Genomic DNA, 17,629 nt, shown 5'->3' on the forward strand with positions numbered 1-17,629 from the left:
ACTTAGCCTTGACCCCTGTTTTCTCCCAAATCCAAAACTCGAATCAACTTTTGCCCAACATCAATGTTGTCGAACTTTTCTTCCTCTCCAACTTTCATTTTGGCCAAATTTCAAGTTTCAGCACGAAATTTAAAGAAAACCTTTAATTCTGCTTTGGATAGGACATTTTCAAATGCACTCAAGTTTCAAATTTTATCCTCGCGCCCTAGGCCGCCTCGCTTCGCCCCGCACCTACTCCACTCCTCCTAGAGCTGGGCTGAGCCCCTGCTCGCGCACCAGAGGCGCCGCCGCGCGCCATCAGCACCGCCGCCCTTGCTCGCCGCGGAGCTCCACCCTCCGCCCTCTCCCTAACCAAGCCGACCCACCCACGGGCTCCCCCACGCGCCGGTGATGCTCCCAGGCCCGAGCCCGCCCGAATCGGCTGCCGGAGCGCCGCCTCCGCCGATGCAGACTGCCACCGGGCGCCGGACGCCGCGAACAGGCCACCTCCGGGCACCTCCTCGCGCTCCAAACCCACCTACAGGTTGCGCTGCTCTCCTCTTGCGATTCCCCCACGGGGCCCTCGCCGCTGGCGAGCTCCCTCGCCGGGAAACGGCGGCGCCGCCTCCATGTCGCCCTCCCCTATTTCACAGGCCGGCCAAGGGTATAGTTGAAAGGAAATAAGAGATTCCAGGGGCATTTATGCAAGAAACCAGGGGCTGGTTTGTAAGGTTTAGTTAGGTTTTTCTTAAAATCTTGCTATGAACTTGGAAAATTGTAGTAAATCATAGAAAAATCAGAAAAAAACAAACTAAAACTTGTTGGATTCCTTGTCCTAAGATCCTTACAGGTTGGTCTTCAGTTTCTAAATAGTTTTTGCTCTAGTTTAAATGTTAGTTTAAGTGGTTGCAAGTTTTGAAAATGCCTAGTAAATAGTACAAAAATGAGAAAAATATAAAACCAGTTGGGTTGGTTTTGTTTTGACATGTAGAACTTAGGAAAAATATTTAACCTACTGTTTATTTAATGGTTGTATGATGTATTGATTTAATCATGAGTAATGCTTGTTTTAGCTTATTTATTTAATATCTGTAGTTTTGGAAGTCCAAAAATTATGAAATTTATGCAGTAGTTTACTCTTCGCATGCTTAGTTCACCGTAAAAATTTGGTGCCTAGAAGTTATGTACATGTTTGTAAATATGTTTTTTGTTCTGTTTGTCTTGCTAGGGTTAAATTAAATGTTTTCTGTTGTCAATAAATGTTAGCAAAATATTGTTGCATGCCTTGTCAATAACTCATCATGCTGGTAAATTTTGGTTACCAGTTTTAGGCGGCAAGTCATGTATCTTGTTAGTTAAATAAATTATCCTAATTGTTCTTTCTTGCTTTATATCCTTGCTTAGCCTTTTCTAAGCAAGCTAGTAATGCTTTTTAGTAGGAAACACTTCAGGCTAAAATACTTGAATGAACTCTCGTGTTGTAGCACCAACCCAGTTTGCCTTTTGAGTGTGTATGCGGTGCTTGCTCGATAAATGATTGTCCAGTCATGTCTTTATTCCTAATCGTATCGCATTGCATTGCACCATGTTCGTGCCAATCCAAGCGTGACTTTGTGCCTGCCCTGCTTGTCCTTTTTGCGGTATCGTCTACTGCACTTCCATGCATTCAAACATCTGCCTTGGTGCATCTCATTTAGGTACGCTAGATGTACCACGTGTGGACGTGGAGCACGTGCTGACGGAACCGAACCACAAGACGGTGTTGGGTGGACGCGTCCTGAAGAGTGAAGGACCCGCTGGAGCAACCGAAGACCCGACTCAAAGTCGGAAGGGCCCAAGGCCTTGTTAATACTAACACTAGCTTAGTGTTACTCTCAGACAAGCCCCGGAGCATAATCCTAATTTAAGTATTCCATGTTTATTTAAGTATTTGTGCATTTAAGTTTTAGGAGGTGTATGAAACCCTAGTATGCATGTTTTCCCTAGGTACCTGCGAGTCCATACTAGTGTACAGGTATCGTTAGCAATACTTTGCTAAGTAGGATCTCGGTAAAAGTTGAGTGATTACTGTCACTCGCGAGTTTTAGGATCTTGATTCCTTAGCTATGGCTTTGAAATGTGTTGATGAGTAAAGAGAAATGGAGACCGGGCGGAGATGAGTTGGATCTGGATATGAAAGGAATGGAAAGTAGCCTCCGCCTGTGTCAATTGAGGACTGTACCATTGTTGGTTGTGCTGACCAAGTTTGCACAGTACTAACCACATGCCGGAAGTATGAGGTAGTCGAAACCGGTAAGCTAATTACCTGATTTGCACCGATACTTTGAATTGTGATCCGCTACTCTGGGAGTAGAATGATGGCGGGTGTTGGATAATATGTCGCCTCCGGGTTCTTCGGGAGTTCGCTGTGAGGGACCCTTCACCCGGGTTTTGGCAGGCGTGATTCAGACGTCGGGGTAAAGTGGGGAACGGTTGACGTGTGTGACTCGACGGGGTTTACGCGTGTCGTGTGAGTTAGGTCCACCTTGCAAGGTTAAATCGGATCGATTCGCCGTCTCTCTCGGTTAAGGGAACCTTGGTCACTTCGTCACATCGTAATAAAGGATGAAATGAGAATGAGTTGAAGACGTTTGAATGGTTTTAATAGAGGTTTAATGTGATCAACCAGGTGTGCTCTAGATGTTCAGGCTAATCTAGTTGTTACTTGTCAAACGAAATGTAGCTAAAATATTAAAAGTAAGGATCCAGCATTAGTAGCTTTTCAGCAAAACAAACCCAGAGCCAAAATCATGCATGTCTAGGAGTCGGCTAAGTATATACCATAGTCGGGTAAGTCTTGCTGAGTATTAGTATACTCAGGGTTTGTTGTTACCCTATTTTCAGGTAGCTGCTGCTGGTTGGAGCTAACCGGGTTCACATCGGTGGGCTCGATGTGTCGTCCTCACGTCAGCGTAGTTATCGTTGTTTTTTCTAAACTAAACTTCTCTTTAATTTCCGTTGCATTTTGAACTCTGATATTTTACGTAAACTTGTTTGTAAGTTCTGCTTGTAAATTAACTTTGAGAACTTTTGTCTGCTTGTAATCATCTGTGCTCGTCCTCGTGCGAGACTTCTAGTGTTTTTCGATCCTTAAACCGACAGACGTCCGTATTACACCGTTTTAAGTGCACAGTAACTTGATTAACCATTAAGATGATAGTTAGTGCACTTAAACCTGTTTAATTTGGACGGTTCTGCTACAGGCATATGTTGACATCCAAATTTGGCAGCTCAGAGGCCGACCCGTCTACCCGGTCGGGCCGATCGGTCAGACTGGTCTGCTCAGTTTTAGTCCGAGTAGAAGTTATTTTATTTGTGAAAACTTTATATAATCCGACTTAGAGAGGGGTACGACTTCCCCGGCCTATAAATATAAAGGCTATGGCTGATTGAGGTATTCCCAATCGAATCAATACAAAATACATCTACTTTTTGTTCCTCTCAAACTCTAGCTTTTCTAAACTCTAATTCTGTTCTTCTCGCGCCTCGACGGTGTTTGAAGACGTTTTGAGTGGCCTGCCGAACTCAGAGCAACCCTAGCTTCGCAAGCTCTGACGGGGTCCCTCCCGAGCTCGTGTTTCTAGGTTCGACGTGGTTCTCTGCACCAGACCGGTCAGACCGGTCGGCGGAACCGATCAGACCGGTCAGCCCAGGGCACTGCTAGTTTAGATCGTTTTGACGATCTACTGCGCGTTCTAGTGCATTCGAGTGTGTTGGCGCGATTCTGTGTCAACAATGCCTCAAACATAAAACTGAACATGGTAGCCCTGTGCCCCTGTGTGATGAACACACAAGTGTGAGCCACCGAAACTGTCGTTCGGGCACTCCGAAACTGCTATTTCTCTTGGATTGACGCCGGGGCTTACTAGAATTGACTGTCTTTAGCAATGTGTCCCTTCTCCCAGTGCTGTTTACATGGCAATACCTTTCATGCAGTGTTGGAAACTCCGGATGGAGGTAATTGTGGAAGGGAGGCGTCGAGAACTTCAGCTAAGCTGTGCTGTGTTCTCATCAGGCTGACATAACCTTCAGCATTCCATCCGGTTTCTTCCACGTTCTGTTCGCCGGGAACTCTCGTGCCATGGTCCGAGTCTGTAACTGGAACAGACCATTGCTTGTTGCATCTCTGCAGCCTGACGATCTCCACGTTGGAGTTAATGGAAGCTCAGATAATATTCCTTTCAATTATCCTATGCTTGAAATGCTGACGTCACACAGGCATTTGGTCTAGTGGTATGATTCTGGCTTAGGGTGCGAGAGGTCCCAAGTTCAATTATCGGAATGCCCCATTGAATTTTTTTTTTCATACGATTTTTGCATTTTGGGTTCACCGTTAATCGGACCTGCTTTGGATTTCCTCTTGTTTTTTTTTGGCAGCTCTAGATTGTCTGCAATGTTGGAAATCTGTACGTTTCTTTCAGTGTTTGCTGCAACATTTCAGAAAAAAAACTACGAACGGCTCCTGGAGAATTTTTTTCAAAAGCTGATGATAATTCCATTATCGCTAAGCATGTAAAGCAATCAAAACTAGAATTATCATATGTAGTAGTATGGATGGTCATGACCAGCAGGTTAGCGGCATTAGGCTAAGTAGAGTTCAAGGATTGTTTTTTAAACAAATTAAAGCTCACAGCTCGCCAAGGGATGTACAAAAGCTTGGGAACGAATTCATCCAAACACATGGATGATTCCGGTCCTGCTCTAGACCTGAACGTGCTAATTAATTTCTTTAATTTATCTAGACTCATAGCAAAAAGAAAAGGATGAGGATTTGAGCCATTTGACCTTTTCTTTTTTCCATTCATTTTCTTCATTTTTTAAATTTGAATTTGCAGCACATGTCCAGCGATATCTAAAACCATGGCAAACATGAAAAGTTAAAATTCGATAATAACGCCTCTAGATTTTTGTATCTTTGGTTCGCATAAACATTTTTCGGTTATAATGATAAAATGTTGAACATCCTACTATCTATTCCGTACTAGTTGCACGTATTCCCTCAAGTTTCTAGTCACAAGTAATATTTTGGAGCTGTACTTCAAGATAAATTCTATTTACCTCCCAAAAATCTAAATTAACACATAAAAAGTGATGTATAACAAAATTTGGAATGGTTGACTTAAGACCAAAATGTCATTTATTTGTAAGTAGAGAGAGTGCAATCAAATGATTGTTTTTTTTTCAAGATATGTTATGACTTATGAGTGGACAAAAAAGATTGGGAGCCCTTGGTTGTATTCAGAGAAAACTATACAAGATAAGAATGTTCTAGCTCTATTCTCACGCACAACAGTGAGCACAAATTACTTCCCAATCAGTTGCTCAACCCTTTGGACAATGTTAGCATAATAACTGTTCAGCTGCCTGCGGCTCAACTTGAATAAATTCTGAGTTCAAAGTAAACATATCCTGTGTAGTGTGTTGCTTCGTTTATTAACGAAAGCAATTCTTGGCAAGAGCTTCAAACAGAGGAACTCTTCAGCAGGATTAGTCAGTTGTACCATCTGATAGCACAACTCGATGCAGGCTAAACAATATCTAGCACAAGACTTCGCGTAAATGATTGTCCATTACAACTAAGCGATCTAAACACTGGATCCTTCATACAAGCACTGGCTGCATGGCTCCAATACCTTCAAATTGGTAGAGGGCCGCACAATTCCCTCGATGCATATCCTCACAGCCTCAACAGCTTTCTGGGCCTCCCTGAACCCTCCCTCAGACATAGGCGCGCACTTGTTTCTCTTTGCTGTCCTCCTGCAACAACCTCCGGCAGTGTCAAGGGTCATACACTCGAGCACTAATGAATTCTGAACAATGTATCTTGTGAACTCAATCAGGCCCTTTGTAGAGGTAAATCCGGTGACCATCACATTCTTCAGATTGTGATGCCAACATTCCAGCAGCTGCCTCAAATGCAACTGAGCCCCCCCCCCCCCCCCCCCCCCATCAAGGTCACCAAAGACTGAATCATGTACCAGCATATCGTCAGTTTGTATCTGCATAGGACCAACATCAATGCTGCTGTTAAACATTGACCAAATATTAAAAAGAATCCAGAGTATCTTTATTGGGAGGAATCACTAATACTTCCAACAAAGAATACCACAAACAGGGTAACATTTGCAAAATTTATCCTGTCAAAGTTGCATCTAATCACTTGCTACATTGAGTGAAAGTCAAACTTAAACTGAAGCAACTTGGTAAATTACTTGCTACAGTACAATTGCCAGTTCGTGTTAAATGAAGCAGAACCAATATTACACAACCGATCAGAAGTTAACATGAGCGCCAGGTCTCCAAATATACTTTTAAAGGTTTCACTTAGATAACATGTACAGTGAGCATAACTTACACGTAAGATGAAAGTCTCCAAGGCAGGAGATGCCTCCAGGAAAGACACCAAACAAGAGTAATCAGAGAGGTAGTGCTGTACAACATTCACAAGATAAATATCCAAGTATTTGAGGTGGAGGAACTTGCTGGACATCATTGGTGTCTTTACCTTCTGAAGAAAGAGGAACCTAATTAATAAATAACTAGTCATGCTAGCCATGTATAGCATCACATCGCTACTGGCCTATAAACGGTGCATTTTCAATCATCAAAGAATAAAAGGCAATGGCATATAAAACATAACACATACCTCGCCAAGTGATTCCATGGTAACTCTTTCAACTGCTGGCATAAAATAAGGTTAGTACGAGCATAACAAATCGTGTTTGGCTGACTACTCCTCATAGTAATATCTTTGACCTCTGTCGCTCCAAGAGAGATCTGTGGTATGGCCTATAAACGGTGCATTTTCAAAGAATAAAAGGCAATGGCATATAAAACATAACACATACCTCGCCAAGTGATTCCACGGTAACTCTTTCAACTGCTGGCATAAAAGAAGGTTAGTACGAGCATAACAAATCGTGTTTGGCTGACTACTCCTCATAGTAATGTCTTTGACCTCTGTCGCTCCAAGAGAGATCTGTGTAGGTTCTCCCCACAGGCAAAACTACAGAGCTTTGGAGCATTGATCTCTATTACTCGTAATTTTTTACATTCTATCACATGAAAGTGATTAAGGTGCCACAACACGCCTGGTACCCTGAAGTAAATTATACCATTGCATCCATAAAGGAACAACTTCGCCAAAGCGTGACAGTTGGAAACAAGATGCCCCAGCTCCTTTCCAGTGATGTGCACGAAGGATAGATCCAAGCTTGTCAAGCTCTTGTGGCAGCCAAGAGCTGTTCTAGGATGAAAAGCACATGAAGAAAGGCGAAGAGATTGCAGTGACCCTCCTGTCTCGTTTGATAAAAGCGAGCACGGGAAGTTGTATTCAGCCCTCTTCTCCAATAAAGACATCTGGAGCTCGAGCTCTTCAATGCCAGGTTTAAGAGCAAACTGAAGCCATTTATCAATATAAGAGGCCTCAATATTGGGACAAGGGTGCAAGTGAAGTATGAATGCTTTCACCACCCCAATGTCAGAACGTTTTTTGAGAACATGGTCGATTTTGTAGACAAGATAGCTTTCTATTTTGTATTCTCTATCTCGCTCTGTCAAAACCAATGTGTCTTCTCTCTCAGTCTTCCAAAACCTGTCAAGACCTAGTGTTTTGTAATTGAATACAAGCCGGGATAGCGTCTCCAGGAATGTAGAAATCCACGAGATACGCAGGCAGCTCGCGCAGCATCTTCCAGTGGCACAAGGGAATATAAGCGATCAAAAATATCCTGCGAAAACTATGATTAAGAGAGTTGAACATGCAAATTTAACATATATACCAAAAGCTACCAATACCTCCGGAAGTTTGCCAAGCACAAATTCTCGTCCCATGACTTGCACACCTTGCGAAAAGGTCACTTTCTCGGTAACTAGCTAGCTAGGTGCACTATATATCCTTTGTAGTTGAGGAAAGCCTTGATCCGTTCACTGGAATGAATTGGGGCCATAAGTAACATATTGTATAACAATCAGTTAATGCTCGGGAAGATTCTTTATCACTGGCATAAACTGTATACAATAGTAAGGGTTTTCAATTGATGGTAGATCGAAAGTAAGACTGTAACTCGGATTATTCATGTAATGATGCACCCAAAGAATTTTGCGTATATATCACGTTACATATGTATTACTACGCCCTTGTATTAAATAGTTTTAGTATCCACACTTGCTTCAGAATCCTCATAATATTTTTTTTGTTTGCAACGACACACTAATTTAAGGTAAAATTGGATCCATACCATTAAAAAAATCTAACTTTAGATATATACCACTAAAAGATCTCTTTATAGATATGTATCATCAAAAGATTGGATTCTACAGCTATATATCATTCTGTTAACTCCAAGTTAACTGTGACCATTTTACCCTTACTAAGAAAAGGATTGTATAGCTACAATCTATCTCTGGTTCAGTGGTTCTACACGCACTCTTTGTATCAATCCTGCGACAGCAATGACAAATAAAAGGAACCAATAACATATGTAAGAACCAATTGATGACAATTCGAGGTTTGATCCCCTCCCCACAAAACAGCAAATTAGGTATAAATTGCAAATAAAATTGAGAAGATTCAGAATAGAGGAACAGATTATTACCCCTCGAAAACTTCAGCAGGATCCATTGAGCTCAATTTTGGATCGATTGCTCAGCACTGTGAGAGACAAAGAGGAAAACCCTAGGGTTCAGAACAACAAAAGACGCACTGTAGAGGGGAGGACGTAGGAGGCGACCACCGCCGCGGGAGCGCGCCACTAGGGAGAGCGGCCGCTTGGGAACGCGCCGCCGATCGAGTCGAGGAACGGGCCGAGCGTCACCCTTCGCGAGGCGAGCAGAGGAAAGGCCGAGCGCCTGGCTTCCTTCCGTGCGTGAGGGCTCTGATAGGAGATTAGGAGGGACAAGGGCAAAATTGGAACTTTATTACCTGTATTGAAGAAAAAAGAAAACTAACGGACGGAGATAAGTAATAACATAAGGAAACGGGAATGGTTCTGTAGAATCTAATTTTTTGATGGTAGATATCTATAAAGAGATTTTTTTAATGGGATATATTCAAATTTTGGTTCTTTTAAGGCCTTCGAAAAGAAATATCAAGTAAATATTTATTTTATTAAATTACTAGACCCGGAGCACGCTGCTCACTCTATTATTCAATATTCATGTTCCTACAATGAGCAAATTTTCTAGCAAACCCATATATCTTCTGGACAGGTCTGTAAAGAAAGAAAGATCTGGAACAGAAATCAGGAACCCTAGGTGGCTAGGTATACGGTGGGGCAGGGAAAGAGATGCGAAGGTGGAGATGTAATATCTCCACGGTCTACCTTGTCGATGACGACGCCAAGGAAGGCGGACGAGCAGACGCAAGGGAGGACTTCGCGCCAGCGTCGGCGTCGTGTTAAAAAAAAAGGCCTCGGAACAGGCTCCGGTGGACCGCACCTCACCTCGATCGGCAAATCGGCTGGCGGCCTAAAACAAGATGATCGGAGAGGAAGCAATTGAATGAAACCGAGGCGGAGGAAAATTAAAGGAAAAAAATTCCTTCTATGCTATTAAAAATTATACACGTCCCTTATATGCCATAAAAATTATATTCATTCTGTAGTTGCAATTAAATTTAATTTTTCATCGCTTACATGCTATTAGCATAGATATGCACATGCTCAGCTTCCCGCCGCTTCTTGATAAGCTGGCTCAGTAGGATTCTATCATCTTCATCATCATCTTTATCATTGGCTGAGACCATATTCACAGGCACGTTCCTCATGAAAGACGTCCCTTCGCCTTGCCAGAAACCCACGCGATATCTGGGTGGAACGCCATAGTCACCGCCACCACTGTTGCGGTGATTATGACCTCGGTGCACCGGTCACTCTGCGGCGCCGGGCCCACGATCGCCTTGCCGGAGCAGGAGGGGCCTAGCTTCGCGAGCACATTCGGAATGCCCGACCCGACCTCGGCGAGCTTGGCCTCCGCATCGGTGAGCCTAAAGGGGTATGCGTGGGTAGGCAAAACCAAATATCCTATGAGGGGAAACAAATCACTTTTTCACAAAAACATTCTTCAGTATGCCATTTCTGTATTATCTTTACTATAAAGATCGAAAACAATTAAAAACTTTTCTCACCTATGACGGGTCCACGCCTTACCCCTCACATTGGACCCACCTGTCAGGGTCCAGGGAGGTGGCAAACATTTGCAAAAAAAACTAACCTTCCTTCCCCTTACAAACAGGTCCCTGTTTTTTAGCACTCAGGACCCTAGATCTAAAACCCAGATTACAATATGGCTCTCGACGGCCAGCTGACGGCGGCAACGTGATTCTGGCGACGGCAAGGCTCCGCCGGTGATGAGATCATGCCGGTAAGCATCAGTGAGATGAGGGCTACCTTTGGGTTTTCTTGGTCGGGGTTTGGAGCAGTCGGAAAGCGGTCGACGGCGGTACAGTGACTCGCTAGCGGTGGGGGCGGCGCTCCAGTGAGACAGGGCAGAGGTGGTATTCCTTACTAAAATCCCGGCGGCGGCATCGAGGCCGGTGCTGCCGCGGCGGCAGGGTTGTAACGAACATGGCCCCATTTAGGCCATTTCGAGTGATTTTGGTGATCGTATGACAACGCAATCAATGGGACTAATGAGTTTGCGAGATCATACTTGTAGGATTTCTTAGGTCCCTTGGATGATGCCCAAACCATATCCGAGACGTCCAATGCGCCGTCGAGACAAGATGTCCAATGCACTGCCGAGACGAGACGTCCAATGCGCCGTCAAGACGAGATGTCCAATGCACCATCGAGACAAGACGTCCAATGCACTGTCGAGACGAAGCGTCCAATCCACCGCAGAGATATCAAGTCGCAGTGAAAAAGCAGAGATATCAAGTCCAAATGACCGCTGCGACGAGTTGACAAGTGGAACAAGGAACAGGAAATTGACTGTGGGGTTGGATTATCCGAATTGACTGGGTCGGATAAACATGTCAAGGAAGCCGGATTATCCGACGCAGTCAAAGCAGGGTCGGATTATAAGTGGTAGCATTACTCAGAGAGCATGTTTTCAAGGGCTGAAATTTGTCTATGGGATTGGATGATCTGATGTAAGGAACTTGGATCGTCGGAGCAATGGACAGGAGCAATGATCAGAGACATTGCAGTTGAGTTCAAAATTAGTCTACTGCACCGGATCATCTGACGCAGCATAGGACAAAAGGTGTCGGAGTAATGCTCTCTTGTCTGCGGGCACAGAAGAAGAAAAGTCCTAAGGACCGGATGATCCGACGCCCGTCGGAGTAAAGCGTCGGAGCATCCGACCCGTACTGCATCTGGAATTTGAAGATCCAACGGCTACCTTGGTTTGTGAGGGACCGGATGATCCGAAGCTACCAGGTCGGATTATCCGACGCCCTGCGCAGGAAAAGTTTAATGGCTCTAAAACGGCTAGTTAACTTTGAGGGCTATATATATGGGTTCCCCCGGCCATTTTGGAGTTGCTGGAGTTCAGAGAGACCCTAGACACTTTGAAGAATATCTCCAAGCCAACCAAAGAGCAAATTGATCACATCCCTAGGTTTATTTCTAGATTAGCTCTTGAGTGAGTGAGTGGGCACGGTTGTGTACCTTGTGAGCTGGTTCTTGAGTGAACAAATGTGTATCTCGGTGAGCCGACCATCCTTGGAGTCTTGGTGACTCGCCGGCACGTCTTCGACTCTCCGGCTTGGTGTGGAGAGGTGATGACAAGCTTTGTGCAGGGGACGTGGAGACCCCTTCTTTGGTGGAGAAGCTCCTTAATGGAACCCGAGATCAAGGTGACCGTGGACTCGGTGTCTTCGAAAGAGACTTGATTTCCGAGAAGCAATACTCTTTGTGAGTGCTTCAACAACATGGAAGTAGATGTGCCTTTGTGGCTAACCGAACCTCGGGATAAATCCTCGTGTCACAAGAGTTTGCGTTCTCTCATCCCTCTTTAACCTTCCGCATTTACTTATTGTAATCTTTGGTGCCTTTACTTTCTAGAGTAGAATCTTAATAGGATTGACTATAGGTTGCATAACTCTTTTAGGATGAGAGTTCTCACACTTGTTAAACACTAGTTGCACATCTAGATAGCATGTCTTAGTTTAATTTATATGCAAATTAGTTGGAGTTTGAGATTAAAGTTTTTAGGTTGCCTAATTCACCCCTTCCCTTCTTAGGCTACGCGCACCCGATTCCTTTCAAGGATACACTAACAAGCGGCGTCTCCGGCGCAGGATCTCGAACCGGCAATCCGCTCCGGCCGGTCGATGCAGGGGAGGTCCAGCAGGTCGCGCTCGGTGGCAGCCTGCCATGGCCTCCGGGTGGCGGATAAGCTCCAACATGGCCCCCTGTATCGTCACTGCTGAGCTCTCCATGCCACCGGCGATGATGCCCTGGTTGAAGGCCTTCACACTGCATCCACCGCGGGAGCCTGGCTTCCAACTCCGGCTTGTCCTCCTCAGCAAGCTGCAACAGAACGTCGACACGAGATCGCTCGCCACGAACTCGCCGGCGGCACCGGCTTTCCGCCGCCGCTCCTCATGCTCATCCACGATTTCTCATAGAACCGGTAGTGAAGCTCGAGCAGCCGCTTCATCTGCCACCGCACGACCAAAAGTCAATACTCATCACACCACCATGATAAAGGGAACATCTCAACCTTGTTAGCTCAATACATAATGTTGCTGCTACTGCAAAATTCATGAAAAAAAAATAATTTTTGAATGTTTGATAGAGTTATAACATGTTTATTGTTTGCTAAAAGCGTTTGGGATTAGTTTTTTTCATTGCAATCACATGGCATATTTGCAAGTATTCGTCAACTGTATCAGGAGCCAGGTCGAGCACATTGGCTAATCTGATCGTGGCCTGCTATTATAAGATGCTATCAATGTTGGAATATCACCAACAATACTAGAAAACGGGCCACAGGAACCGATTGGAAAGGGCCTTAGAAATCGGTTTTTCAACCGGATCCCCCAAAATGAGACCAATGGCCTCGCCCTAAAACAACAGATTTTTCACCCGGTGCCTTAGGAATTCATTGGTACCGGTTGGAAAGACCACCCGGTACCACAGAGGCTGCCACGCTAACGCAAGCTGGCAGCCCCTTCGGTACCGGTGGGTCTTTCCAACCGGTACCGATGAGTTTTGCCTATTTTAACCAAATCCAGTTTAGTTTGTTTTATTTATTACTATTTATTCTTTTATAATTGCTAAGTGTACCCGAGCTCTACAGTACTATACGTCCATTGGTCGTGTTCGAGTTCATAGAATATCTGAAACTAACTAAATGTCAAACGCAAGCATATAATTAAGCTAGTTGGGTACACTAATATATTTGTAAATATACAAATAACAGGACATCAGGTTTAGAAATATTTACAAATGTATAAGTCATGTTTATAAGGTTTCACTGTTGGGCTTTTGAGGACGTCGATGCGAATCCTCTGTGGATGTGACCGTTGTGATAGAACTCGCCTCTAAGATCTATGATCTCCCTCAAAATGAATCCGGCGAGCTTCTCGCATACGGTGTTAATCCGATCGGTAGAGTAAACTTCATCCGCGATTCGACACATCTATCATTTAAAAAAAACGACTGATATATTAATTTCATCGTGTTAGTATAATTAGGAAAATGTACTTGTGAACAGTTTGTACGTACTCTTAGCTCCTCCGTAGTAGACTTCTCACATGGAGTCATAATGTGCAGGAAGTCGCATTCGTAGTATCCGCACCAATCAGTTTTTTGTTTTTGTCTCACACACTTAATGAGAAAATTTTGAGCTTAGTAAATATTCCTAAAAATTAGTGTATGGCTACACAGAAAATTTTTGGATTATTTAATTAGAAAAATATTCGTGAATCAACATACCGGATAGTTCATTCTAATGTTCAGTTCCTCCCTCCATTGACCATGTCCTTTGTTCTTTTTTACAAATTTTTTCCACACCCTGCAATCAAAGTTAAGTTTAATATTCAACAATTGTTATAAACTTAAAAATAATTTGATTGTGCAAACAGAACATACCTGTTCAAGGGGTCTATGATATGTTGGATTGCGGATTTTGGTTTTCTCATTGAGTCGAATACTACAAGATTGCCGCTCTCTACGGCAAGTATAAGAAAAATCCAATGATAATTGCAGATATAGATAGCATATATACAAGCATTAGACTTAGTATTTATTTAGAAGTATAGAAGAGGATTGAGTCGACAAGGACTTACCCATAGTTGTGGGTATCATTACATAGGATTTGTAATTTTTCCTAGTCAGCGAATCGTACATGGTTTGACACGTTTCCTTGTAATTTTCGTTGAGCATTTTTTGGTTCACTAGCAATGGACAGATGAAGCCGATCTAATATTGCCATCCTTCTTTTTGGCATCTTTGAATCTCCATCGCCACCGGAAACCTGCGGTGGCGGTGGCAGTGGCGGTGGCGGCGGCGACGGAACCGCCGAGGCCGCCAGGACGATGCTAGGGCAATGCCGCTTTGCTGGCGGTGAGGGATACCCGTTGCGCAAGACGGACGATGCTGGCGGCGCGTCGGAACCGCCGCTTGACTGCAACATGCAATGGACAGAAATCAAGAACACAAAATCCAAATCGATCTCACCAATCAACATTAACAGCAGGGTTTTTTTTTGCCAAAAGCTTACTAACGACGAGGAGCGAGGAGGGGAGCTTGCCGACGGGATGCTTGCCTTTCGCTTCCCCTTGGGGTCCATGGCGTCGGTCGACTGTGGTGGAGCGTGCACAGGAAGCGAGGAGATGGCGGAGAAGTTGCTGATGAAGATGAAGCGTGGCTTGGGAATTAATTGAAGTGATGGGACGGTTTGGGGGAGAAAGGGGAGTAGGAGGTAGAGAGAGGCGCCCCCGGCAGTTAATTGTTTCCATCCAAAAGATAAACACCTTTTGTCCCCAACATGCGGGTCCCACCATCCCAGGCCGGGCCCACCTATCGGTGCAAGGTTCGTAGCGTAATCCTCCTGTGCGCTTTCATATGTGTGACTGAAACACAGGCCCCACTTGTCGGCGCCGGTTTCATGGCCAAGTCTTCATCAGTTCTTCATGGATCTACGTATTTTGTGTTTTGATTCATAACAAAAACTTAAAACGTGGTTAGATTTCTCATTTCTTGTCCGATTCAGTTTGTTCTTTTTTCTAACTTTGTATATAATCAATATCTATGTCATGGGTTCCACTGTGCACATAGACTCTAGTTTGATTTTGTACCTTACTAGCATTGCAGACACTAAGTCCTAATAACTCTCCAATGTAGGTGTATTTGTCAATGAAATTTGGTGTATAGGCCAATATTTCACACATGTACATATAGAATTATATGATGGACTGTTTAAATGCACCATTTAAACTACATGCTCCACTCTCATTGGATATGGTCTATAAGGACCATATAGCATAGGTCACATGCACGTAGTCATCTTACACGAATGTAGGTTCAATTTTAAACGTACCGTATGTAGGTTCAATTTTTTAAAATAGCATTTCATGAAAAACCATAAGATTGAATAATCCTAAAGTTTGCAAAATACACAGTGAGGTACATACAATGGAGATTTCACTTTGCAATTGAAAACGTTTTCTCTATTTGAAAACGTAAACTGTTGTGTCCCCGACATATGGGAACGCCCACCCACTGTAATCCTGGCGTGCGGTTTCGTATGTGCGACTGCAAAGTGGGGTCCACCTGTCGGCGCAAGAATCTAGGCGTAATCGTGGCGTGCGCGTTAATATGTGCGACTGAAACATTGGTCCCACCTGTCGGCGCGGGGTTGTCGGCGTGGAGTCACCGCTTATGTTTCCCTCCAAAAGCTAAAACCCTTTTGCCTACGACATGTGGGACCTAGCGGCATCACCGCATGGGTCGCGGCGCACACTGACATAGGAGATTCGGCTAATCGTTATTGTACTTTGATTCATAATGAAAACTTTAAATTATTTACAAATTAAACTCGGTGCCTTCAAATGCCTAAGCTACTGGAGTTCGAAAATTCAACAAAAAATATTTGTGGAAAGATTAAAGTAGAGGTAACAATCTAAGACATGGATCACCCTTGGATCTGCTGTGGTTTGATCACAACTAAAAAAGAACAACAGCCCAAACTAAATGTTCCACTAATTTTAGAGACCAGGAAAAAATGTAAAAATTCATTAAAAATATCACAAATTCATCATTTTACATATAGTATTTGTATAAAATAACATGAGGCATAGTTGCATAATAAAAATGAAACTTACTTTACATGATGATGAATGTTGTATAAATAAATATGATACTCTTAAATGAATGTTCTACTAATTATGTGCAAATGATGCTTACGATGGTCAAATGTTCCATTCAAACTCATATCTTGGAGATACTTAAAAAAGTGCAAGATCGATAGGGATAATTCAAACTTATATCTCAAATTTATGATATAGTAATTTAAATAACATCTTAATATGGCCCAAACAATCTATAAATTGATGTGGTGACCTAATTTGTGTCCCTAAACATTACATAAAAATTTCAAATGGTTACGATAAAGGAAGAATTTACATTGTGTACAAATGTCTACATCTCTCACATAGTTTCATACAATGTTACTTGAACATTGAAGTTTTCCATACTTATCAACATGTTTGAACTCATATGCATTTCAAATTTGAACATAACTTTGTTCTCACCTTAATATTACAAAATACAATATTATATAAAGTAATGGCTGTGGAAAACAAAGGCTTTTTCTATACGGCATTTAGAGGAAAGAAAATAAGGCATAGAAATTAGATCTACGAAATAGAATGTGTAATTAAAAACGTCATTGACGAAAGGAGAGTGATTTTAGAAAAATTGAGGAAAAATAGCCATCAAATTTGGATTAAGTATGACGGAGCAATACCAGTTACAAATTTTAATTCTAGTTTAAAAGGATAAATACCAACTCTATCTGATTCCCATAGAACTGGGCCAATCTCGTGCCCACACCTGGCAAGGCTTGAGCATTGCCTGACGTATGTATGCTGAAGAGCAGATTGTCTTTGTCACTGATATGTGGGACATGTGTGAGCCAAGACGTGGCTGAGTCCACGCGTCAGGGACATAAGGGGATTAAATTCTGGAGGACTGTCCCCACCCACTCCTGTGCGCGTTCGTATGTGTGACTGAACGCTGGTCCACCTGTCGGCGCGTTCGTATGTGTGACTGAACGCTGATCCCACCTGTCGGCACCGGGTTCTGCACCTGTTCTTCGTTGGTTCCTTATCGGTTCTTAATGGCGCTTATTATATTTTGAATTGACTCCAAAGAAAAAACTTTAAACAAGTATAGATTTCCCAAACGTAGGCCAAAATCATGTGTTTTTTTTCTAACTTTGTAGAATTACATTATCCACCATAAAGCTCCTGAGTTTGAAGTATAATTAGCATTTTCAAACATACACAAGAAATATATGCATCAGTACATTGACAAGTACTACTACTTGAGAGCTGGGTGATCCAAAACCATGGTGCTTGCTTTTGCACCGGTGCTCCAAATAGAATAATATTTTTTTGAGACAGCTTGTGGTAGGAAAGGTATTCTCTGGAGACAGC

At 43.3% G+C, this 17,629-nt stretch overlaps 1 long non-coding RNA gene across 2 annotated transcripts; it reads right to left on the bottom strand.

The window, feature by feature from the left end:
* Nucleotides 1–5,958: 5,958 nt before the first annotated feature.
* On the bottom strand, nt 5,959–8,909 carry LOC120686445. Of its 2 annotated transcripts, XR_005680182.1 has the most exons (6): nt 8,751–8,904; nt 8,616–8,671; nt 7,816–7,947; nt 6,665–7,748; nt 6,374–6,526; nt 5,959–6,017 (listed from the first exon to the last, which is right to left on the bottom strand). It is a non-coding gene; the product is annotated as an uncharacterized LOC120686445 (long non-coding RNA). The 2 variants fall into 2 exon arrangements; XR_005680181.1 differs by having other exon boundaries at nt 8,616–8,909.
* Nucleotides 8,910–17,629: the final 8,720 nt, after the last annotated feature.

The sequence above is a fragment of the Panicum virgatum genome, chromosome 8N (assembly GCF_016808335.1).
Source record: "Panicum virgatum strain AP13 chromosome 8N, P.virgatum_v5, whole genome shotgun sequence".
NCBI classification, from domain to species: Eukaryota; Viridiplantae; Streptophyta; class Magnoliopsida; order Poales; family Poaceae; genus Panicum; species Panicum virgatum.